At 44.4% G+C, this 13041-nt stretch overlaps 1 pseudogene; it reads right to left on the bottom strand.

Moving 5' to 3' along the window:
• Positions 1 to 11107: 11107 nt before the first annotated feature.
• Positions 11108 to 13041, bottom strand: part of LOC134929592 (E3 SUMO-protein ligase KIAA1586-like) — a 30943-nt pseudogene continuing 29009 nt past the window's right edge.

Below are 13041 nucleotides of genomic sequence, written 5' to 3'. Positions count from 1 at the left end.
ATGCTTTGGCGCTAAGGGCTGCTGGGAGCTGTAGTTTTAGTGCGTCTACTTCCCTGTAATGCGGCACGTTGGGACACCGCCACTAACAGTGATTGGCTGGCAGACCTGACTGACTCGATGAATCAATGTAAAAGGTGAATGCTGTGCAGTGTCAGTGACACTGCACACCCACTGCATTGCACTGTCACTTTTTACATTGATTCAGCGTCCAGACATTACCCTCCGAGATATCACCCACTCTATCCGTTACATTAGCCATCTCGGGGGGCTTCCAGGCCGGCAGCCTCTGTGCTGTTGTCGAAGTCAAAAAAAAAATTACATAAAGAGAACATACAAACTACACACATATAAGTCGCTATACTTGCAAATACGCGCAGCGAGCACAGCAATATATGGTAACACACGCATTTACACGGACATGCCAGAGATGGATTCGACACTTATTTCATACAGTACATAATTATAATAATATCAAGCGCCAGACATCATGATGATTTAAAATTATCTAATGAAGTAATGTCATGTATGTGTATTATTTGAACGAAACCAGATAGACCGGTCATGTTTACTATTGAAGCAACCAGATTGATGTGTAGATTCATTTGATGCTTGTTGTGAAGTTGTGGGACATTGCAGCGGATAATTATGATTACATGTATAAAAGCTAAAATCACTTTTATTAGAACAATACATAGACCAAACAGGTAGTGGACAGGAAACTCAGGCCAGCCCTTTGGACGTCCCCAAGGCTGAACCTGTTCAGCATATACAAAGAAACTAGTGACTCATCATGAATGAGAGAGAGTACCCTCCCCCAAACTAGATAACACATTGCTGATCACACAGGAAGGTAGTTCCTGTTTTGGTCTCAGAGTGGCTGTAAGGTCTGAGACGATGATGGACTTGCTGGCAGATCAATTCCTGTATTTATTTACTGAGAGAGACATAAGATGCATTGGAGGGAATGGTAATTGTATCGCTGGCCTGTAACTGAAACTGTATGTAATGGCATGTAACTGTATGTAACTTTATGTATTAACTGCTTACTGTGTGAGTTGTAATCATGTAACTATAGGTACTGTACTTTGTAATATATATTGAATCCATATCCTTTTAATAACAAATATATACATCAATGAGCTTTGGAACTCAGATAATGTGTGGGTGTATTGTTTTCTCTTATGGGATGCAGTGTTTTGCGATGCATAGCGCATATTCATGGGATATGGTAATAAGAGGTGCAGGCATTTACAATATATATTAGAGCGGGCATTTTAAATATTTGTGAGAAATCAATTTGGCATTCTTAGATGGGGGCTGGTCCGCGATATCACGTTCTTAATGATGCACTGTACATTATAAACGCGACGCTGTGGTCGATCAGCTTGTGATGGACGCATCCTAAAAGCTGAGAAAATCATATCCGTGTGTATTGTTGTGTTATTAGTAAGACGCTGATATGAAATTCAAGGGACAATGCGTTTCTCATAATATTTAAGATGCTAAAATGTATTTTTATTGTTGCAAAACAAAGTTCAAATAAGTCATATTGTGTTTGATTCAGATTGGATTGTTTATCTGTTAAGTAGGTTTATAAGTTGCTGCATAGCCATGATATCGTTTTTTTTAACTCAGGCCTAAAATAACATCTGGTGCTTGTATGGTGTGTGATTTCTTTGTGACAAAGGAAGCCGCATGGTCTGTCCTCCATTTTGGACTAACCACATGGCCTGTCCACCATTTTGTGTAACCCTCATGGATGTGGAAGGGGGAGGAGCAGTGGCCATATTGGGAAGGTCATTTTCTAAATGGCTGATTTTCACTGCTCAGAATAATCAGCTTTCCTTGGTCACATCAAACACCATTTAGTCAATTACAAATAGTTTCAGCTGGGCCTAGTGAGAGTTAATAGATGAATACTTAGTGTAAGAATTACACACAGATATAAAAAAAAGTTTTTTTTTTTCTTTTTCCTCCAGGATTTAGTTAACTCTGTTTGCTAGTTTAGGATAGCCATTGAAATGTTAATTAACCTGTCCCACTACCCTCTTGAACAGGCATATGAACCTCTGTTGATATGCAAATTAGAAGCACTGAATGGGTAAGGTGTCTCATAGGAGACTAGTGAATGGTACATATATATAATATTATTATAATTATGTGTATATTTATATCAGTGTATGTTCTGCAAGATAGCTATCCAATCTGAATCATATAATTTCAATTATTGATTATTGCTAGATTCATTATAGATGTGTGAAATAGGATACATTTGTTGCTATATAGTTAAAAGTGAAATAACAGTATTTTAAGGAAGTAAGCGTAAAGACACAAATGCAGGTCTGCATAAAAGTTTATACAGAACAAGTTGTGTCTAGTGGGCAATAGTAATTAGTATTGTTCACATTTATACTTAGAGCTGTGTGATTTGTTTTATTGCGGACGCAGGGTTTTGTACACGTGTCTCGGACAAAGTAAAGGATTGCGCACGCAGCGTAAGAGACGCACGGTCACGTGTTTGCGCAAAGTGCGTAAGAATGTGGGCAATGAGTACAAATTATACAATAGTGTCGTTTAGTTCAAAGGTGGGATAGTAGACATTTAATACAATAGCACATAACTATCAGATTTCAAAAGCAGGTTACTCTAAATTTAGTTTAAAAAAACTGTATTGCCTCTGGGGTAAAGCTGCCTCTCGTTTTTAAATACAAATTTTCTGTACAGAAAAACAAAGTGTATTTGAGTGAGCGAACGTAGGAGTGAGTGGATATTTGAACCCCGGGAAATCGGGATCCCGTCGTGTGGTACATCAAGTAAGAGGAGGCTTGGTGGCGTGAGGTGGCTGACTCACGTTAGTATAAGGTTTAATACGCAAATCGTGAGGTGATTTGCAAAGGAGCGTGATAGTGCATAAGTATTGCGAAGTATTGAAGTAAAAAGGTTTTTGTATTACGCTCCGGGCTGAGGGTCACAGTTTGTACATTGACCCGTGGTTGTACGGCAGATAGGTAACAAGTACCTATACGCTGTGCAATTGGACCACGCGTTTGTGGGTGCGATATATACAGCGCAACTTGATACCCCTTTACGAACTTTTGCGTAAAATCGCGGTATCATTAGCGCTGTGTAGAGCATACACAAGTGTGATTTGTGTATAGGGAGTTTTCGCTGGTCTCTCTCAAGAAAATCTCCAGCGGTGTATATTCACTGGAATAGGTAAGTCACTCCTAAACACTTCCAGTAAATAGAAACCAGATAGGGGCCTCACTGGGTTCGCGGTGGTCACTATTGGAGTGAGTCGTGGTACTCGGCGGAGAAGGAGTGGGTGAAAGCGCTCTAAGAACTTTCACCGTCTATTCGTATTGTGCATTGGGGATTGCGTAAAAAGGAAAAAGTCCGCGATGGGATCCAATTGCACAAGCGGTGGACGTTTTGTAGCCAGGGTTCAGGTTGAAGAGCCGCGGCCCAAGGGGTCAGCGAGGTTTGTTATGTGTGGTAAATATGGATCACACACGGAAGACTTTTTGTCTGAATGGGTACGTATGACTGACAAAGATAGGGTACCATTCCCTAGGGTGGGCAGCTTTGAACCAGAGGTATTGCAGAACTTAAGGATAAGAATATGTCTGATAAAATCCCGAAAACAAAGGGTCAGACATACAAATTGTTTAAACCTGTGGCAGCAAGAGGGGTTGGTGAGTTTGATCCTAAGGTATTGCAGGTGGTATGTCTAACCAAAGTCATATAAGACAAGAATGAAAATATAAGAACTGTTTGAACTTTTAGCAACAATCAATAAGTAGGAAGAAAAAAAGAGAATGCAAGTACCCCGCCTTATGTAGATGTGGAAGCAGTTACGGCCAGCATACAAACTATAGAAAATAATAAAAATATGAAAAATATGACTGTAACCTATATATGTACTAATGAATGTTGAAGTTTTGTTTAGGAGGAGAAGGTGACCTGATCGTTTTCAGCCATTTCTCATGCACCCAGAGGAGTATCCAACCGGTAAAAGAAGAGCAGTAGCCTGTGGGGGAAGTGGCTGAGACCAATGGAACAGGTAAGTATGGTATCATTCGTGTACATATATAGTAAAATAAATAAAACTAAAAAAATCAAGAAAGTAACGTCAGAAATGGAGAAAAAACCTGTCCGCACATTAGTATTTGCCAGTAGGAAAGCAAACAGAGACAAGGTAACCCCAGGGTATTTCTTTCAGTTACCATATAAGAAGTATTCATTCCTAGTAATGCCCCTAGTAAAGATGAGCTTGGAAATGTTTGTTGGACCACGTACAGACCCTTAATACGGGATGAGAAGGATTGAATGAAATACTTTGCATGACCTAGAAGCTTGTTAAACTTTTTTTTTGTTTTTGTCTCTTGCAGAAATAGAAAACTCTCCATCTGGATAAGATCACTGGTAAAAACTAATTCGGCAAATGGGAGGTGGCTGTCTCTGTGCAAATGGACGGGCTCAATAAGGCATTGAGTGTCAGGGTGCAGACTTCTTTGCAAAATTGGAAAGGGGTCACAGTAGCTAATCTTAGATAGTGTGCTATTGAACATCACAAGAATAGTGCTAGGCAGTGGTGGGATTCAAATAAATTAACAACAGGTTCTATGTCCTAATGACCATTTTAACTATACCAAAAGATATACCGAACGGTAGTTTAATAATTCACGCATTAAATACTGCAATAAGAACAGTAAAAGAGGTACAGACAACTAGATTATGTTTAAAGGAAGATTTTTAATATTAAATACCTGACAAACAGTTATTGAAGATATTTCCATATTGCTGTTTGATTGGCGTCCTCACTTGCAATTTTCTTTGCTTTTATCTGAGCATCATCAGCTGCGTGATTTACCCTTAACCATCTTTGCACTGTAGGAGTAGGATTCCATTCCTTTAGCGGTAGGCCGATTAGACTGATAATCATTATGTTTGATATATTGGAAACAGGCGACTTCTCTTCTCAGAACATATAATGTTCATCTTTGAAAAACCCCTTTCTGCTTCTGCTGAACTTACAGCAATTGTTCTGACAATATTTTTAGCTCTTTGAACACTTTCAGGAATTGAATAGTTCTGGTAGTTTTTTAAAACATTTTCCACAAAATCTCGATACTCATTAATATCAATTTGGTAATTGAAATATGTATTAAATACATGCAATTGCTCTTCAGCTGCTTTCCATGGAACTATTACTTCTTCAATATTCCAGTAATCTGGCTCCAAAAAAGTGAGAAATTGTAATGTATTACTATCATCAAATTTGCTACAACTTGCTTTTAAATGTCCACAATCCATTAATCTTTTTTTCAAATTCGTTACAATGCCTTCTAAAAGTGTTTCCCGAGGAAGGCCAACAAATCGATGATTTTCTACAAAATCTATATTTTTGTAGCTTTCTGAAGTAATTAATTCATAAACTTTTTTTTCGTATGGACCCTTTTCTTTTTCAAGCATTTCAAATGCTTTAATAGATCGTATCACAAGTTTCTCTATCGTCCTAGTGGATGCTGGGGTTCCTGAAAAGACCATGGGGAATAGCGGCTCCGCAGGAGACAGGGCACAAAAAGTAAAGCTTTTCCAGATCAGGTGGTGTGCACTGGCTCCTCCCCCTATGACCCTCCTCCAGACTCCAGTTAGATTTTTGTGCCCGGCCGAGAAGGGTGCAATCTAGGTGGCTCTCTTAAAGAGCTGCTTAGAAAAAGTTTAGCTTAGGTTTTTTATTTTACAGTGAGTCCTGCTGGCAACAGGATCACTGCAACGAGGGACTGAGGGGAGAAGAAGTGAACTCACCTGCGTGCAGGATGGATTGGCTTCTTGGCTACTGGACATCAGCTCCAGAGGGACGATCACAGGTACAGCCTGGATGGTCACCGGAGCCGCGCCGCCGGCCCCCTTGCAGATGCTGAAGTCAGAAGAGGTCCAGAATCGGCGGCTGAAGACTCCTGCAGTCTTCTAAAGGTAGCGCACAGCACTGCAGCTGTGCGCCATTTTCCTCTCAGCACACTTCACACGCAGTCACTGAGGGTGCAGGGCGCTGGGGGGGGGCGCCCTGGGAGGCAAATGTAACCTATATAAAGGCTAAAAATACCTCACATATAGCCCCCAGAGGCTATATGGAGATATTTAACCCCTGCCTGGATTCACTAAATAGCGGGAGACGAGCCCGCCGGAAAAGGGGCGGGGCCTATCTCCTCAGCACACGGCGCCATTTCCTCTCACAGCTCCGCTGGTCAGGACGGCTCCCAGGTCTCTCCCCTGCACTGCACTACAGAAACAGGGTAAAACAGAGAGGGGGGGCAAATTTATGGCGATATTTTGATATATATAAAGCAGCTATAAGGGAGCACTTATTATAAGGCTATCCCTGTTATATATAGCGCTTTTGGTGTGTGCTGGCAAACTCTCCCTCTGTCTCCCCAAAGGGCTAGTGGGTCCTGTCTTCGTTAGGAGCATTCCCTGTGTGTCTGCTGTGTGTCGGTACGTGTGTGTCGACATGTATGAGGACGATATTGGTGTGGAGGCGGAGCAATTGCCAAATATGAGGATGTCACCCCCTAGGGAGTCGACACCAGAATGGATGCCTTTATTTATGGAACTACGGGATAGTGTCAACACGCTAAAGCAGTCGTTTGACGACATGAGACGGCCGGACAATCAATTAGTGCCTGTCCAGGCGACTCAAACACCGTCAGGGGCTGTGAAACGCCCTTTGCCTCAGTCGGTCGACACAGACCCAGACACAGGCACTGACTCCAGTGGTGACGGTGACAAATCAACCGTATTTTCCAGTAGGGCCACACGTTATATGATTTTGGCAATGAAGGAGGCGTTACATTTAGCTGATACTACAGGTACCACTAAACAGGGTATTATGTGGGGTGTGAAAAAACTACCTATAGTTTTTCCTGAATCAGAAGAATTAAATGACGTGTGTAATGAAGCGTGGGTTGCCCCTGATAAAAAGCTGATAATTTCAAAGAAATTATTGCCATTATACCCTTTCCCGCCAGAGGTTAGGGAGCGCTGGGAAACACCTCCTAGGGTGGACAAGGCGCTAACACGCTTATCTAAACAAGTGGCGTTACCCTCTCCTGAGACGGCCGCACTTAAAGATCCATCAGATAGGAGGATGGAAAATATCCAAAAAAGTATATACACACATGCAGGTGTTATACTACGACCAGCTATAGCGACTGCCTGGATGTGCAGTGCTGGGGTAGTTTGGTCAGAGTCCCTGATTGAAAATATTGATACCCTGGACAGGGACAATATTTTACTGTCGTTAGAACAAATAAAGGATGCATTTCTTTATATGCGTGATGCACAGAGGGATATCTGCACACTGGCATCACGGGTAAGTGCTATGTCCATTTCGGCCAGAAGAGCTTTATGGACGCGACAGTGGACAGGCGATGCGGATTCAAAACGACATATGGAAGTTTTGCCGTATAAAGGGGAGGAGTTATTTGGAGTCGGTCTATCAGATTTGGTGGCCACGGCTACAGCCGGGAAATCCACCTTTCTACCTCAAGTCACTCCCCAACAGAAAAAGGCACCGACTTTTCAACCGCAGCCCTTTCGTTCCTTTAAAAATAAGAGAGCAAAGGGCTATTCATATCTGCCACGAGGCAGAGGTCGAGGGAAGAGACAGCAACAGGCAGCTCCTTCCCAGGAACAGAAGCCTTCCCCGGTTTCTACAAAAGCCTCAGCATGACGCTGGGGCTTCTCAAGCGGACTCGGGGACGGTGGGTGGTCGTCTCAAAAAATTACAGCGCGCAGTGGGCTCACTCGCAGGTAGATCCCTGGATCCTGCAGATAATATCTCAGGGGTACAGGTTGGAATTAGAGACAGATCCACCTCGCCGTTTCCTGAAGTCTGCTTTACCAACGTCCCCCTCCGAAAGGGAGACGGTTTTGGAAGCCATTCACAAGCTGTACTCTCAGCAGGTGATAGTCAAGGTACCTCTTCTACAACAAGGGAAGGGGTATTATTCCACTCTTTTTGTGGTACCGAAGCCGGATGGCTCGGTAAGGCCTATTCTAAATCTGAAGTCCTTGAACCTGTACATAAAGAAGTTCAAGTTCAAGATGGAGTCACTCAGAGCAGTGATAGCGAACCTGGAAGAGGGGGACTTTATGGTATCCTTGGACATCAAGGATGCGTATCTCCACGTTCCAATTTACCCCTCACACCAGGGGTACCTCAGGTTCGTTGTACAAAACTGTCACTATCAGTTTCAGACGCTGCCGTTCGGATTGTCCACGGCACCTCGGGTCTTTACAAAGGTAATGGCCGAGATGATGATTCTTCTTCGAAGAAAAGGCATATTAATTATCCCATACTTGGACGATCTCCTAATAAGGGCAAGGTCCAGAGAACAGCTAGAGATGGGATTAGCACTGTCGCAAGAAGTGCTAAAACAGCACGGGTGGATTCTGAATATTCCAAAATCCCAGTTAATGCCGACAACTCGTCTGCTGTTCCTAGGGATGATTCTGGACACGGTTCAGAAAAAGGTTTTTCTCCCGGAGGAAAAAGCCAAGGAGTTATCCGAGCTTGTCAGGAACCTCCTAAAACCAGGAAAGGTGTCTGTACATCAATGCACAAGAGTCCTGGGAAAAATGGTGGCTTCTTACGAAGCAATTCCATTCGGCAGATTCCACGCAAGAATTTTCCAAAGGGATCTGTTGGACAAATGGTCAGGGTCGCATCTTCAGATGCACCTGCGGATAACCCTGTCTCCAAGGACAAGGGTGTCTCTTCTGTGGTGGTTGCAGAGTGCTCATCTATTGGAGGGCCGCAGATTCGGCATACAGGATTGGATCCTGGTGACCACGGACGCCAGCCTGAGAGGCTGGGGAGCAGTCACACAAGGAAGAAACTTCCAGGGAGTATGGACGAGCCTGGAAACGTCTCTTCACATAAACATTCTGGAACTAAGAGCAATATACAATGCTCTAAGCCAGGCAGAACCTCTGCTTCAGGGAAAACCGGTGTTGATCCAGTCGGACAACATCACGGCAGTCGCCCATGTGAACAGACAGGGCGGCACAAGAAGCAGGAGTGCAATGGCAGAAGCTGCAAGGATTCTTCGCTGGGCAGAGAATCATGTGATAGCACTGTCAGCAGTGTTCATCCCGGGAGTGGACAACTGGGAAGCAGACTTCCTCAGCAGACACGATCTTCACCCGGGAGAGTGGGGACTTCATCCAGAAGTCTTCCACTTGCTGGTAACCCGTTGGGAAAGACCAATGGTGGACATGATGGCGTCTCGCCTCAACAAAAAACTGGACAGGTATTGCGCCAGGTCAAGAGATCCGCAGGCAATAGCTGTGGACGCGCTGGTAACGCCTTGGGTGTACCAGTCGGTGTATGTGTTTCCTCCTCTGCCTCTCATACCAAAAGTATTGAGAATTATACGGCAAAGAGGCGTAAGGACGATACTAGTGGTTCCGGATTGGCCAAGAAGGACTTGGTACCCGGAACTTCAAGAGATGATCACGGAAGATCCGTGGCCTCTACCTCTAAGGAGGGACTTGCTTCAGCAGGGTCCCTGTCTGTTTCAAGACTTACCGCGGCTGCGTTTGACGGCATGGCGGTTGAACGCCGGATCCTAAAGGAAAAAGGCATGCCGGAAGAAGTCATTCCTACTTTGATTAAAGCAAGGAAGGAAGTAACCGTGCAACATTATCACCGAATTTGGCGAAAATATGTTGCGTGGTGCGAAGATCGGAGTGCTCCGACGGAGGAATTTCAACTGGGTCGATTCCTACATTTCCTGCAATCAGGATTGTCCATGGGTCTCAAATTGGGATCTATTAAGGTTCAAATTTCGGCCCTGTCGATTTTCTTTCAAAAAGAATTGGCTTCAGTCCCTGAAGTCCAGACCTTTGTTAAGGGAGTGCTACATATACAGCCTCCTGTGGTGCCTCCAGTGGCACCGTGGGATCTCAATGTGGTTTTGGACTTTCTAAAATCTCATTGGTTTGAACCACTAAAGAAGGTGGATTTGAAATATCTCACATGGAAAGTGACCATGCTTCTAGCCCTGGCTTCGGCCAGGAGAGTGTCAGAACTGGCAGCTTTATCTTACAAAAGCCCATATCTGATTTTCCATTCGGACAGGGCAGAACTGCGGACTCGTCCGCATTTTCTCCCTAAGGTGGTGTCAGCATTTCATCTGAACCAGCCTATTGTAGTGCCTGCGGCTACAAGTGACTTGGAGGACTCCAAGTTACTGGACGTTGTCAGAGCATTAAAAATATATATTGCAAGGACAGCTGGAGTCAGAAAATCTGACTCGTTGTTTATATTGTATGCACCCAACAAGATGGGTGCTCCTGCGTCTAAGCAGACGATTGCTCGTTGGATCTGTAGCACAATCCAACTTGCACATTCTGTGGCAGGCCTGCCACAGCCTAAATCTGTAAAGGCCCACTCCACAAGGAAGGTGGGCTCATCTTGGGCGGCTGCCCGAGGGGTCTCGGCATTACAACTTTGCCGAGCAGCTACGTGGTCAGGGGAGAACACGTTTGTAAAATTTTACAAATTTGATACTCTGGCTAAGGAGGACCTGGAGTTCTCTCATTCGGTGCTGCAGAGTCATCCGCACTCTCCCGCCCGTTTGGGAGCTTTGGTATAATCCCCATGGTCTTTTCAGGAACCCCAGCATCCACTAGGACGATAGAGAAAATAAGATTTTACTTACCGATAAATCTATTTCTCGGAGTCCGTAGTGGATGCTGGGCGCCCATCCCAAGTGCGGATTATCTGCAATAATTGTACATAGTTATTGTTAACTAATTCGGGTTATTGTTGAAGGAAGCCATCTTTCAGAGGCTCCGCTGTTATCATACTGTTAACTGGGTTTAGATCACAAGTTGTACGGTGTGATTGGTGTGGCTGGTATGAGTCTTACCCGGGATTCAAAATCCTCCCTTATTGTGTACGCTCGTCCGGGCACAGTACCTAACTGGAGTCTGGAGGAGGGTCATAGGGGGAGGAGCCAGTGCACACCACCTTATCTGGAAAAGCTTTACTTTTTGTGCCCTGTCTCCTGCGGAGCCGCTATTCCCCATGGTCTTTTCAGGAACCCCAGCATCCACTACGGACTCCGAGAAATAGATTTATCGGTAAGTAAAATCTTATTTTTTCAGCCTTTATTATGTCTGTATTTCTTGCTTGCAGTGCATTGGAAAGCAGAGAAATTTCGTTTAAAATATCAATCATCAATGCCAAATCAGTGGAAAAAAAAATATTTTTAAGATGGGTAGCCATACCCAAGTACTTTGCATTTGAAGAAAAATAGTGATGTAGCGCAGGATAAGCGCGCCACACAGCTAGGGTTGACCTTAAACTACAGGCAGCCCATCTTGGTCCCAAAACTCTACCAATCTTTATAATTTCAATTCAAAGTTGTTCGGATATTTTGGTAAGTTTAATCTGGTTCTTATTGGATTGATGAAAAAATAAGATTTTACTCACCGGTAAATCTATTTCTCGTAGTCCGTAGTGGATGCTGGGGACTCGTAAGGACCATGGGGAATAGACGGGCTCCGCAGGAGACTGGACACTCTAAAGAAAGATTTAGTACTATCTGGTGTGCACTGGCTCCTCCCTCTATGCCCCTCCTCCAGACCTCAGTTAAGGAAACTGTGCCCGGAAGAGCAGACATTATAAGGAAAGGATTTTGGAATCCCGGGTAAGACTCATACCAGCCACACCAATCACACCGTATAACTTGTGATACACTTATCCAGTCAACAGTATGAACAACAGGGCATCAACAATGGATGCCAACATAACATAACCCATTATTAAGCAATAACTATATATACGTATTGCAGAAAGTCCGCACTAGGGACGGGCGCCCAGCATCCACTACGGACTACGAGAAATAGATTTACCGGTGAGTAAAATCTTATTTTCTCTAACGTCCTAGTGGATGCTGGGGACTCCGTAAGGACCATGGGGATTATACCAAAGCTCCCAAACGGGCGGGGGAGTGAGGATGACTCTGCAGCACCGAATGGGCAAACTCAAGGTCCTCCTCAGCCAGGGTGTCAAACTTGTAGAATTTTGCAAATGTGTTTGAACCCGACCAAGTAGCAGCTCGGCAAAGCTGTAAAGCCGAGAGCCCTCGGGCAGCCGCCCAAGAAGAGCCCACCTTCCTTGTGGAATGGGCTTTCACCGATTTTGGATGCGGCAATCCAGCCGCAGAATGAGCCTGCTGAATCGTGTTACAGATCCAGCGGGCAATGGTTTGCTTTGAAGCAGGAGCACCCAACTTGTTGGGGGCATACAGGATAAACAGCGAGTCAGTTTTCCTGACTCCAGCCATTCTGGCTACATAAATCTTCAAAGCCCTGACTACATCTAGTAACCTGGAATCCTCCAAGTCACGAGTAGCCGCAGGCACTACAATAGGTTGGTTCAAATGAAAAGATGACACCACCTTTGGCAGAAATTGGGGACAAGTCCGCAATTCTGCCCTGTCCATATGAAAAACCAGATAGGGGCTTTTACATGACAAAGCCGCCAATTCTGACACACGCCTAGCCGAAGCTAAGGCCAATAGCATGACCACCTTCCACGTGAGATACTTTAGCTCCACGGTCTTGAGTGTTTCAAACCAGTGGGATTTTAGGAAACCCAACACCACGTTGAGATCCCAAGGTGCCACTGGTGGCACAAAAGGGGGCTGAATATGCAGCACTCCCTTAACAAACGTCTGAACTTCAGGAAGAGACGCCAGTTCCTTTTGAAAGAAAATAGATAGGGCCGAAATCTGGACCTTTATGGATCCCAACTTCAAGCCCATAGTCACTCCAGACTGTAGAAAGTGCAGAAATCTGCCCAGTTGGAATTCCTCTGTAGGGGCCTTCCTGGCCTCACACCAAGCAACATATTTTCGCCATATGCGGTGATAATGCTTTGCTGTCACGTCCTTCCTAGCCTTTATCAGCGTAGGAATAACTTCCTCCGGAATGCCTTTGTCCGCTAGGATCCGGCATTCAACC

The sequence above is a fragment of the Pseudophryne corroboree genome, chromosome 5, assembly GCF_028390025.1.
Source record: "Pseudophryne corroboree isolate aPseCor3 chromosome 5, aPseCor3.hap2, whole genome shotgun sequence".
NCBI classification, from domain to species: Eukaryota; Metazoa; Chordata; class Amphibia; order Anura; family Myobatrachidae; genus Pseudophryne; species Pseudophryne corroboree.
Note: the sequence above shows the minus strand (reverse complement) of the source record. Positions and strands in the feature narration are given on the sequence as shown.